This window comes from Triticum aestivum, chromosome 7A, assembly GCF_018294505.1.
Source record: "Triticum aestivum cultivar Chinese Spring chromosome 7A, IWGSC CS RefSeq v2.1, whole genome shotgun sequence".
NCBI lineage: Eukaryota > Viridiplantae > Streptophyta > Magnoliopsida > Poales > Poaceae > Triticum > Triticum aestivum.
The window spans coordinates 656137677-656150688 of record NC_057812.1 but is presented as its reverse complement, the minus strand read 5'-3'; positions in this window follow the sequence as shown (position 1 = coordinate 656150688).

The window sequence follows — 13012 nt, the reverse complement described above, 5'->3', positions numbered from 1 at the left end:
GGACTAACCTACTAACTGGAGGCCCAGCCCAAATTGCTGTTTTTTTGCCTATTTTAGGGTTTTGAAGAAAAGGAATATCAAACAGAGTCCAAATGGAATAAAACCTTCGGGAACGTGATTTTCTCAACAAACATGATCCAGGAGCTTGGAGTGGCCGTCAAGAAACAAGGGAGGAAGGCACGAGGCAGGGGGCACGCCCTCCACCCTCGTGGGCCCTCCATTGCTCCACCGATGTACTTCTTCCTCCTATATATATCCACGTACCCCCCAAACATCCAGGAGCACCATGAAAACCTAATTCCACTGCCGCAACCTTCTGTACTGGAGAGATCCCATCTTGGGGCCTTTTCCAGAGCTCCACCGGAGGGGGCATTGATCACGGAAGGCCTCTACATCAATTCCATGTCCTCTCCAGTGATGTGTGAGTAGTTTACTTCAGACCTACGGGTCCATAGTTATTAGCAAGATGGCTTCTTCTCTCTCTTTGGATCTCAATACAAAGTTCTCCTCGATTTTCTCGGAGATCTATTCGATGTAATCTTCTTTTGCGGTGTGTTTGTCGAGATCCGATGAATTGTGGGTTTATGATCTAGATTATCTATGAACAATATTTGATTCTCCTCTAAATTCTTTTATGTATGATTGGTTTATCTTTGCAAGTATCTTCGAATTATCAGTCTGGTTTGGCCTACTAGATTGATCTTTCTTGCAATGGGAGAAGTGCTTAGCTTTGGGTTCAATCTTGCAATGTTCGATCCCAGTGATAGAAAGGGAACCTATACGTATTGTATTGTTGCCATCGAGGACAAAAAGATGGGGTTTATATCATATTGCATGACTTTATCCCTCTACATCATGTCATCTTCCTTAAAGCATTAGTCTGTTCTCTTGAACTTAATACTCTAGATGCATGTTGGATAGCGGTCGATGTGTGGAGTAATAGTGGTAGATGTAGAATCATTTAGGTCTACTTGTCTTGGACGTGATGCCTATATACATGATCATATCTAGATATTCTCATAAGTATTCGCTTTTCTATCAATTGCTCGACAGTAATTCGTTTACCCACCATAATACTAATGCTCTTAAGAGAAGCCACTAGTGAAACCTATGGCCCCCGGGTCTATCTTCCATCATATTAATCTTCCAATACTTAGTTATTTCCTTTGCCATTTATTTTACTTTGCATCTTTATTTCTCTTTATCATAAAAATACCAAAAATATATCTTATCATATCTATCAGATCTCACTCTCGTAAGTGACCGAGAAGGGCTTGATAACCCCTTTATTGCGTTGGTTGTGAGGTTCTTATTTGTTTGTGTAGGTGTGTGGGACTTGACCGTGATCTCCTACTGGATTGATACCTTGGTTCTCAAAAACTGAGGGAAATACTTACGCTGCTTTACTGCATCACCCTTTCCTCCTCAAGGGAAAACCAACGCAGTGCTCAAGAGGTAGCAAGAGTCTTGATAACCCACAAGTATAGGGGATCGCAATAGTTTTCGAGGGTAGAGTATTCAAACCAAATTTATTAATTCGACACAAGGGGAGCCAAAGAATATTCTCAAGTATTAGTAGCTGAGTTGTCAATTCAACCACACCTGGAAGCTTAATATCTACAACAAAGTGTTTAGTAGCAAAGTAATATGATAGTAGTGGTAACGGTGATAAAAGGTAACGGTAGCAAAAGTATTTTTTGGTATTTTCTAGTGATGATAACAATAGCAAAGGAAAAGTAAAAAAGTGAAGAACAATATATGGAAAGCTCGTAGGCAATGGATCGGTGATGGAGAATTATGCCGGATCCGGTTCATCATGCAACAATCATAACCTAGGGTGACACAGAACTAGCTCCAGTTCATCAATGTAATGTAGGCATGTATTCCGAATATAGTCATACGTTCTTATGGAAAAGAAGTTGCATGACATCTTGAAAGTGCAACTATCCCTGGGTGGTTTTGGTAATTCCTAACAACATATAGCTCATTGAGCTAATGTTATTCCAAGATGAATATTTCAGGAAATCTCAATGGTTGGCATGGCATGGATTAGAAAGTGGACCCTTCAAAATACTAAGTATAAAAGATTGGCTCAAGCTCAAAGCACAAGACTCTACATTTTCTGTTTTAGTGATCCAAGATCACACTGAGTCTATAGGAAAAGTGAATACTATTAATAAGGGATGAGGTGTTGCTTAATGAGGTGCTTGCTCAAAATGCTTAGTGAAATGCTCCAAAACCATCCACTACTTTCTCATATCCACATTTCTCCCACACCAAATATCCAACTTGGCCCCACCGATTCTTTCTATCAGGTACCACCGAGTTCAGTTGACATAGCCACTGCCAGAAACCCTAGTCTTTTCAGTCTCACCGATAGGGATCTCGGTCTCACCGAGATGGGATTGTAATCTCTCTGTTTCCCTTCGTAACGTTTCGGTCCAACCGAGATGAGCGATCGGTCCCACCGAGATTGCAATGTAAACTCTCTGTTTCCCTTTCGTAACACTTCGGTCCAACCAAGATGAGCGAATCGGTCCCACCGAGTTTGCCTGACCAACTCTCTGTTAGTCCATTACCAAAATCGGTCTCACCGAGTTTATGTAATCGGTCTCACCGAGATTACGCTATGCCCTAACCCTAACGAAATCGGTCCCACCGGGTTGACATGTCGGTCCCATCGAGAATCCTAACGTTCACCTTTTGAACTAAATCGGTCTGACCGAGTTTCATGATTCGGTCCCAACGAGTTTGGTGATTTGTGTGTAACGGTTAGATTTTGTGTGGAGACTATAAATACCCCTCCACCCACTCTTCATTCGAGGAGAGAACCATCAGAACATGCCTACACTTCCAATACATATTTTTTGAGAGAGAACCACCTACACTTGTGTTGAGGTCAAGATATTCCATTCCGACCACATAAATCTTGATCTCTAGCCTTCCCCAAGTTGCTTTCCACTCAAATCTTCTTTCTACCAAATTCAATCCTATGAGAGAGAGTTGAGTGTTGGGGAGACTATCATTTGAAGCAAAAGAGCAAGGAGTTCATCATCAACACATCGTTTGTTACTTCTTGGAGAGTGGTGTTTCCTAGATTGGCTAGGTGTCACTTGGGAGCCTCCGAAAAGATTCTGGAGTTGAACCAAGTAGTTTGTAAGGGAAAGGAGATCGCCTACTTCATGAAGATCTACCTGAGTGAGGCAAGTCCTTCATGGGCGACGGCCATGGTGGGATAGACAAGGTTGCTTCTTCGTGGACCCTTCGTGGGTGGAGCCCTCCGTGGACTCGCGCAACCGTTACCCTTCGTGGGTTGAAGTCTCCATCAACGTGGATGTACGATAGCACCACCTATCGTAACCACGCCAAAAATCTCCGTGTCAACATTGCATTTGCTCCCTCAAACTCCCCCCTTTACCCTCATATGCAATTGTTTTACATTCCCCTGCTATACTCTTAGAATTGCATGTGTAGGTTGATTACTTGTTTGTTCTAAGTTGCTAAAATCTGCGAAGAACTGAAATTGGGAAAAGGCTACATTTTTATTTGGTCAAGTAGTCTAATCACGCCCCCCCTCTAGACATACTTTCAATCCTACAAGTGGCATCAAAGCTTTGGTCTCCATTTGCTTTGATTTCCATAGCTTTTGGTGGTCATAGCCTTGGTTTCACAACCTAGGAGATTATGGCGTCTAGTGAGGGAAATTACCACTGTAGAGGTCCTTACTTTGATGGTACAAATTTTGCTAGTTGGAAGCATAATATGAAAATGCATATTCTTGGACATAACCCCGCCGTTTGGGCTATTGTGTGTGTTGGCTTGCAAGGTGAATTCTTTGATGGGAGAGAACCAAACCGTGAAGCTACCACAAAAGAGTTGAAGATGCTACAATACAATGCTCAAGCTTGTGATATTTTCTTCAACGGATTGTGCCCCGAAGAATTCAACAAAATCAGCTGTCTTGAGAATGCAAAGGAAATTTGGGATACTTTGATTGATATGCACGAAGGTACCAACTCCGTCAAGGAATCCAAATTGGATGTGCTTCAAAGTCAACTTGACAAGTTCAAAATGAAGGATGGTGAAGGTGTCGCTGAAATGTATTCTAAGATTTCTCTCATCACAAATGAGATTGCCGGCTTAGGAAGTGAAGAGATGACCGACAAATTCATCATCAAGAAGAGCTTAAGATCCTTGGTTGGAAAATATGATACCGTGTGCACATTTATCCAAATGATGCCCAATTACAAAGATCTCAAGCCAAGGGAAGTCATTGGAAGAATTGTTGCTCATGAGATGTCACTCAAGGATAAGGAAGAGCTTCACAACAAGTCAAGTGGTGCTTACAAAGCCTCATGTGATGCTCCCACATCATCAAGCGAGAAACAAACCTTCAATGAAGAATTGAGCCTAATGGTAAAGAACTTCAACAAGTTCTACAAGAGTAGAAGCAAAGAAAGAAGTTCCAAGTCAAGGTCCTACAATGAAAAAAGATTTTCTAGTCGTGAGCGTAATTGCTACAATTGTGGAAGACTCGGGCACTACTCCAATGAGTGTACGGCTCCCTACAAAAGAAGAGAATATTCTCCCAAAAGAAGAAGTAGAAGAGAAGAATCACCACCAAGAGAGAGGAGGAGTAGAGATGATCATTATGAACGAAAACCCTCTCGGAGAAGCAAGGATTCGAAAAGGAAAGAAAAATCATCAAGGAGCTACACAAAAGAAGACATCAAGCTCATGTTGGTGAATGGGTATCCGGCTCCGACTCTGGCAATCACTCCGAAAGAAGTTATCACCCCGACTCCAAATATACTCAAGATGAAGTTGTTGCCAGTCTAGCACTTGTGTCAACCAACTCCTACGACATATTTAACTCACCAAATGAAGGAATTGGAAGGTGCTTCATGGCAAAAGGTCCAAAGGTAACACATCCCAAGTATGTTGATTTCAATAGTGATGAAGATGATTTGCTAGGTGATGATGATTTACTTGTTGACAACTCTAGTGATGAAAACTATGATGAAACGTCAATTAATCATGCTAATCAAGATAAAACGAATGATGATGATAAGAAGGAGATTGAGCGTCTAACTAAAGAACTAAACACTCTTAAGTTAGCTCATGAAACTACCTTGGAAAATCATCGAGAACTTTTAAAGACGCATGATAAGCTACACTTTGAAAAGCTCAACCTTGAGCAAGAGCATGAGTTTTTAAAGGAAATCAATGATGATCTTCGCAAGAAAAGTTCTTATTACATTGCCAAGCATTTACTCTTGTCTACTTATATGCCACAAGTTAAATCTAGCAACAAGAGCAAGAAAAATTCTTCATCTAGTAGTAACAACAATCATGCTAAATCCAATATTGTTGCTTCTAGTAGTTCTCTTGATTCCACTAATGATTCTCTTAGCCAAGTTACACTTGAGCAAGAAAATAGCTTATTGACAGGAATTATAGAGAAATGTGTTTACAAGAGCCTTGCCGGGAGTAAGCAATTTGAGGAAATTGTACGCAAGCAAGGAAGACACCGGAAGAATCAAGGTGTTGGTTTTGAATGAAAGTTCAATGCCAATGGAGTTGAGTGGGAAGAAGATCAATACCCCAAGACGAAATTTGTTCCTCAACAAGAGAAGTATGATCCTACTTCTTTCAAAGGGACACAAGCTCAAGATGATCTTCCACCACAAGACCACAAGCAAAAATGCAAGGACAAGCTTCAAGAGGATATTGATGCATTTGAAGAAGCACCCAAGGCCTTGGTCAAGTGGGTTCCCAAGACCACATCAAGTTCTACCTCATCAAGTTCAACTACAACTCCATGGGTTCCCATCAAGATGGTGTGGATCCAGAAGAAGAAGAACTAGAGAGTTCTTGAGGGTGAATCCGCCAACATACTTCACTCCTATCATTTTGGCCAGGACAAGTGCAAAAAACTTCCATATCTTGCACTAGTTCAAGGAGTCACAAACCCTCTTGTTGGTAAGACAAGGGACAAGGTAACCTAATGCTTTCATGGAAATCATCTTGTGTATGCATCACTCTATGTCTATGGATATCCTTGTTTGTTCCTTGTGGGACTAACCCGTGTAGGTATTGAAAGTGCAACTCACTCAAAAGGATTGCTCCAAATGATCTACATCAAACATTGAGCATCTACATCTTCGACACCTACATGAAGTCATCATCGACAAAACCCAAGGTTAGTTCATCCCTCTTAGGGGGGATATCACATCTAGGGGGAGCTTTACTCTAACCAATTGAGCTAAAGCAACTCTAATGGTGTGAACACAACAATGCTTTATGTAAAAGTGGTAACCCCACTTGTGCTTAAACGATGAGTATGACCTATGATCCAATGTTCTCATTTGACTCCTAAGTCAATATACTCATATATAGATGATCTAGTCATCGCCAAATTGCTTGATATAGGCTAGAGTGTTTGTGCATGCTTTGTCACATATTTCATTTGCCATTTTATTGTGTGAGCATGTTGGTTGCATATTTTACTCATTCGAGGACATCCATTTGTTGTTTTGATTGTTTGGCTCTTTCTCTTTTGCCAAATGGATGGACAAGAATGCCTAAGAACTCCCTCTAGCTATCTATGCTTTTCTCGTCTTAAACTCTATTCATGCTACATCACAAAGTTTGATCAAGTCAGATTTGAACCACTCTGTCTGAGGAGCACTCAGAGTTCCTGACTCGTCATAGACTTAAACCTCCAAAACATCTGTGTGCATCTCGGTCTGACCGATTCATCCTTTCGGTCCTACTGAGTCACTAAGTTGATCTAGGGTTTTTCAATCTCGGTGCAACCGAATAGAACCTCTCGGTCACACCGACTTGCAGTAACTGCCTGCAATTTTGCATCTCGATGCCACCGAGTCGTTCCACTCGGTCACACCGACAGGGTCAGGTTATATATACCGACGGGCCAAAATTTGGAAATTTTTCCGAACCTCCTCGCCCGCGCATAACCTACTCTGCCTCCTAGGGTCTCCGGATCGTCCTCTCGTCACCAGCGACCTCCCACCGCTAGTCTCCGCCGCTGTCAACAGAAATCTTCAACGCCGTTGCCACCGTAGCAAGTTCGTCGCCGAACTAGGGTACAAACTTGATCATTGTGCTAATCCTTAACTCCGATTCTTAGCACATTGCTTTGCCATGATTCTTGCCACAAATGAAATCATCCTGTCCAGCGAAAGAATCCCATAGACTAGTTTTTTATTTGAAAATTTAGGTTAGGTCTCCACCGAATTCATCTCGGACCGACCGAGTTGTAGAAATCGGTCTCACCGATTTTGGCTTAGGCCAGAGCACACGCGTTTTCGGTCTGACCGAAAATTGCAAACCGGTGTGACCGAGTTCATTTCTCTGTGAAACCCTAGCAGTCTCGGTGCCACTGAACTGTGACTCGGGCTGACCGAGCTCACTAGTTTAGGTTCCAAAAACTGCTTCGGTATCACCGAGTTTACAAATCGGTAGATCCGAAATGCTTTCTGTGAAGAACTAAAACTAAGTTTTTGAGTCAATTAATTTTGCAAAACTCTTGTACTTTGTGATGCTCGTCTACTCTACCTCATCTATAATCTATTCACAGGGTCTGCTGACAGTTTGCCTACATAATGTCTGACCAAAGTGATAGCCAGAACAAGTCTGAGGAGCAGGTTCAACTGAGTGAGGGCACTAGTCCCTCCAGTTCATCTGATGATGGCAGCAGGAGCAAACCAAGTAATTTGCCAAAGGCAGCCACCAGAACAAGAAAGAAGAAGACCTCAGATTCAGAGGATGAGGATTATGTGGTTGTTGAGGAAGAAGTCAGCTCCAAGAAAAAGGTGCTGAAAAAGGAGTATGGCTCAGCTGCTACAGTCAAGCCAGGGATGCATAAGAAGGCACCAGCAAAGATAGTCCCCATGTCTAAGGCCAGAGCATCCACTGCTGAAACATCCAAGTCATCTGAAGAGGCAGTTGGAGAAGGCAAGAAATGGAAGGAAAGGGTCAAGAAGACCACTACCAGAGTGCTTGGCAGATCATCAATTATGAGAGATGATGTTGAAGAGGAAGAGGATGTTGCACCAGCACCCAAAGCTCAAAAGCTCATGGGAGATGCCATCGGATTAGGGGCTGCTCCATCTATGCCCAAAGCTGCTCCCAAGGCAGCTGCTCCAGCTCAGAAGCCCAAGAGAAGCACTAGAAACATTTTTGCTGAGGAAAAGAACAAGGCCCCAGTGCCTGAAGCTGCTGAAGAAGATGAAACTCAAGTGCTAAGGAAGCTAAAACCCAAGATCCCTGACCACAATGATGCACATACACTTGCAGAAAACATGAAAATCAGGAAGGATGCAGGATTGAGAATATGGAGAGAGTCCGATCCATACGCTATTAGGAGAAGAACTGCTGTGGACTACAGGTTTCACACTAAGGAACAATGGGACTTCTATGAGACAATGTTTCTTGACAAGAAGCCCATTGTGTGTGACATGAAATGGGTAGACTGGGAGTACATCCAGAAGAATGAAGATCACTATCCTGGAGTGTATGAAAGTTTTAAGGCATGTGGAGTTGATGAATTCGTTGCACAAAAGCTCACCAAGTGGAATGATGAGCTGATCATGCAGTTCTACTCCACTGCCCATTTCTATCCAGATGGGAAGATTGTATGGATGTCTGAGGGTACTAGGTACCAATCCACAGTTGATGAGTGGGCCAAGCTTATAAATGCTCCTGAGGAACATGAGGATGACTTGGATGTTTATGGAGAGAAGAAGAAAGACCACAACACTATGGCCAATATGTACAAGGAGATCCCAGATGCTGCCTTGGATACACACAAGTTTGGATCCGTCCACTACTTGTTGTCTGGTCTTCCTACCATAAACTGGATATTAAGGCACACACTGCTACCCAAGTCAGGTGATCACAAGATGATCAGAGGACATGCTATAAACTTGCTGCACATATTTGATGTCCCACAGAAGTTCAAGGTCATGAGCCTGATTGTTGAGACAATCAAGAGGACTGCTGCTGATCAGAAGAGGAGTTGTGGGTATGCTCCACACATTCAAGAGCTCATTAACTCAAAGATGGGCACATGCACATATCTTTTGGACAAGGAACACCTGCCCATCTATCCTGAATTTGAAGACAACACTGTGGTGATGGATGAAAATGAACCATCTTCAGCTCAAGCACATGAGAAGAGAGAGAAGGCAAAGGCAGAGAAAGCTGCAAAGATGCCAATTGTTGAAGAGGCATCTCAAGTGTTCTTGAAATCCAAACAAGATCAACTTGGATATCTTACCCAATCCACCCAGCTTGGCCACCCTGACTAAGAACTAGGAGAGTTTGGAGAGGATCGTTGAGAAGAAGTTCTATGATCTGGATGTCAAGGTAACTGAGATCTAAACTGCAGTTGAGCAGCCACAGGAGGAAGCAGAGGAGAGGAAGGACAAGTCTACTACTGATGCTTTCAAGCAAGTGCCACGAGGTCCAAGGTCTGCTGCAGTGCCTGTGATAGATAGTCGAGCTTTAGTGTCAGCACCAGCAGCCACAGCTCCAGTGCCACCTCCAGCACCCACTCTATCAGCTCCAACTACTTCATCGGAAGCCTTCGTCCTTGGAGTTCTCTCTACACCACCTCCCGAAGATCAAGCCTGAGAGTCGTTTAGCACTATGCAGTTTTGAACTTTTTGGTAATTGTTGCCAAAGGGGGAGAAAAATGTATAGATCATAGGCTTCGAGAGAGAGAGAGAGAGAGAGAGAGAGAGTGTTGGTTTTTATCTCTCTTGATATTTTGTTTGAAACTTTATTGTGTGTTTGTGTGAGCTACCTTGTGAGATACCTGTTGATCATGTGTTTGAACATATGCTACCCTTAATGTTTGGTTGAATGATGCTATCTTTCATATCTCTTATATATGATCATTCACTTGCTTGGTGATGAGTGCATGCTTTTAATCTCTATCATTTTGAGCGCTCCATCAAGATGTATGTGACATGGAAGAGTAACCCATGATCCTAATCGATTGTGCATTTGCATTTGAAAGCAAATTTTAAATAATGCACAAATTTAGGGGGAGCTCTTGCTTATCACATACTTCTCAAAGCTATGATGTTTTTCAATCTTATTTATCATTTGTCAAAGCTTTGGTCTATATGTTGTCATCAATTACCAAAAAGGGGGAGATTGAAAGTGCAACTATCCCTGGGTGGTTTTGGTAATTCCTAACAACATATAGCTCATTGAGCTAATGCTATTCCAAGATGAATATTTCAAGAAAGCTCAATGGTTGGCATGGCATGGATTAGAAAGTGTACCCTTCAAAATGCTAAGGATAAAAGATTGGCTCAAGCTCAAAGCACAAGACTCTATATTTTCTATTTTAGTGATCTAAGATCACATTGAGTCTATAGGAAAAGCCAATACTATTAAGAAGGGATGAGGTGTTGCTTAATGAGGTGCTTGCTCAAAATTCTTAGTGATATGCTCCAAAACCCTCCACTACTTTCTCATATCCACATATGTCCAACACCAAATATCCAACTCGGCCCCACTGATTCTTTCTATCTGGTGCCACCGAGTTCAGTTGACATAGCCACTGCCAGAAACCCTAGTCTTTTCGGTCTCACCGATAGGGATCTCGGTCTCACCAAGATGGGATTGTAATCTCTCTGTTTCCCTTCGTAACGTTTCGGTCCAACCGAGATGAGCGATCGGTCCCACCAAGATTGCAATGTAAACTCTATGTTTTCCTTTCGTAACACTTCGGTCCAACCGAGATGAGCGAATCGGTCCCACCGAGTTTGCCTGACCAACTCTCTGTTAGTCCATTACCAAAATCAGTCTCACCGAGTTTGTGTAATCGATCTCACCGAGATTACGCTATGCCCTAACTGTTGGGGATCGTAGCAGAAATTTAAAATTTTCTACGCATCACCAAGATCAATCTATGGAGTCATCTAGCAATGAGAGAGAGAGAGGAGTGCATCTACATACCTTTGTAGATCACGAGTGGAAGCGTTCAAGAGAACGGGGTTGATGGAGTCGTACTCGTCGTGATCCAAATCACCGATGATCCTAGCGCCGAACGGACGGCACCTCCGCGTTCAACACACGTACGGAGCGGAACGTCTCCTCCTTCTTAATCCAGCAAGGGGGAGGATAAGTTGATGGAGATCCAGCAGCACGACGGTGTGGTGGTGGAAGCAGCAGGATTCCAGCAGGGCTTCGCCAAGCGCGACTAGAGGAGGAAGAGGTGTCACGGGAGGGAGAGGGAGGCGCCGGGGCTTAGGGCGCGGCTGCCCTCCCTCCCCTCCACTATATATATTGGATAGGGGGGCGCATGCCCCCTTGGAGATCCCATCTAGAGGGGGGGCGGGGCGGCGGCCCCTTAGGGGGCAACGGCCCCCTTAGGGTTTCCAACCAAGGGGGCGCATGCCCCCTCGAGGGGCAACGGCCCCCTAGGGTTTCCAACCCTAGGCGCCTTGGGCCCTTGGGTGGGGCGCACCAGCCCGCCAGGGGATGGTTCCCATGCCACTTCAGCCCATGGGGCCCTCCGGGATAGCTGGCCCCACCCGGTGGACCCCCGGGACCCTTCCGGTGGTTCCGGTACAATACCGGTGACCCCGAAACTCTCACGGTGGCCGAAACTGGACTTCCTATATATGCCCTCGTGATGTCCAGGACCGGAACTCCTCGTGATGTCTGGGATCTCATCCGGGACTCACAACTTTCGATTAACCGCATACTAATATTTCTACAACTCTAGCGTCACCGAATCTTAAGTGTGTAGACCCTACGGGTTCGGGAGACACGTAGACATGACCGACACAACTCTCCGGTCAATAACCAATAGAGGGATCTGGATACCCATGTTGACTCCCACATGCTCCACAATGATCTCATCGGATGAACCACGATGTCGAGGATTCAATCAATCCCGTATACAATTCCCTTTGTCTATCGGTACGATACTTGCCCGAGATTCGATCGTCGGTATACCGATACCTTGTTCAATCTCGTTATGGCAAGTCTCTTTACTTGTTCCCGTAATACATCATCCCATGAACAACTCCTTGATCACATTGAGCTCATTATGATGATGTCCTACCGAGTGGGCCCAGAAATACCTCTCCATCATACGGAGTGACATATCCCAGTCTCGATTCGTGCCAACCCAACAGATACTTTCGGGGATACCCATAGTGTACCTTTATAGCCACCCAGTTATGTTGTGACATTTGGCACACCCAAAGTACCCTTATCATATCCGGGAGTTGCACAATCTCATGGTCTAAGGAAAGGATACTCGACATTAGAAAAGCTTTAGCAGACGAACTACACGATCTTGTGCTATGCTTAGGATTGGGTCTTGTCCATCACATCATTATCCTAATGATGTGATCCCGTTATCAATGAAATCCTATGTCCATGGTTAGGAAACCGTAACCATCTATTGATCAATGAGCTAGTCAACTAGAGGCTCACTAGGGACATGTTGTGGTCTATGTATTCACACATGTATTACAATTTCCGGATAACACAATTATAGCGTGAACAATAGACAATTATCATGAACAAGGAAATATAATAATAACCATTTTATTATTGCCTCTAGGGCATATTTCCAACAGTCTCCCACTTGCACTAGAGTCAATAACCTAGTTACATTGTGATGAATCGAACACCCATAGAGTTCTGGTGTTGATCATGCTTTGCACGTCGAAGAGGTTTAGTTAACGGATCTGTGACATTCAGGTCCGTATGCGCTTTACAAATCTCTATGTCTCCATCTTGAACATTTTCACAAATGGAGTTGAAGCGACTCTTGATATGCCTGGTCTTCTTATGAAAACTGGGCTCCTTGGCAAGGGGCAATAGCTCCAGTGTTGTCACAGAAGAGAGTCATCGGGCCCGACGCATTGGGAAATACTCCTAGGTTGGTAATGAACTCCTTCATCCAGATTGCTTCATGTGTTGCCTCCGAGGCTGCCATGTACTCCACTTCACA